A 424-nucleotide genomic window follows, 5' to 3' on the forward strand; every position below is an offset into this window, starting at 1 on the left:
TTACCCTGTCTTACAGATGGGGGAACTGAGAAACTGTTATCACTGATACAGGTTGATACCAGGGTGCCTTTGGCAGTACAAAAAGTCTGATTCTTATCTTCCCACTCCCTTAGCTACTGTCTAGTTCTTCCTCCCACGGCTTGTCCTGGATCCTGCCTCATTATGATGACAGGCCAAATGTATTTATCTTCTCTAGTTGTCTTCAAGCCTGGTTTTTTTTGTACTCGCTGCGTTGGAAAGTGCTGTCTCAGTATGATAACTCAGTCATCTCCCCATTCTGTAGACAACAGGGTGGTGTTGGCCAGGAGGTAATTGAATATGGAGCCTGGTGCTGCTTCAGAAAACCAGAATCATGCATATGCCTGCAACCTCCCTGGGCTGCAAGCAAACAACATGACAGTAACAAGCAGGCAGCCAAAGCTTA

The sequence above is a fragment of the Phaethon lepturus genome, unplaced genomic scaffold (genome assembly GCF_000687285.1).
Source record: "Phaethon lepturus isolate BGI_N335 unplaced genomic scaffold, ASM68728v1 scaffold41010, whole genome shotgun sequence".
Classification (NCBI taxonomy): Eukaryota; Metazoa; Chordata; class Aves; order Phaethontiformes; family Phaethontidae; genus Phaethon; species Phaethon lepturus.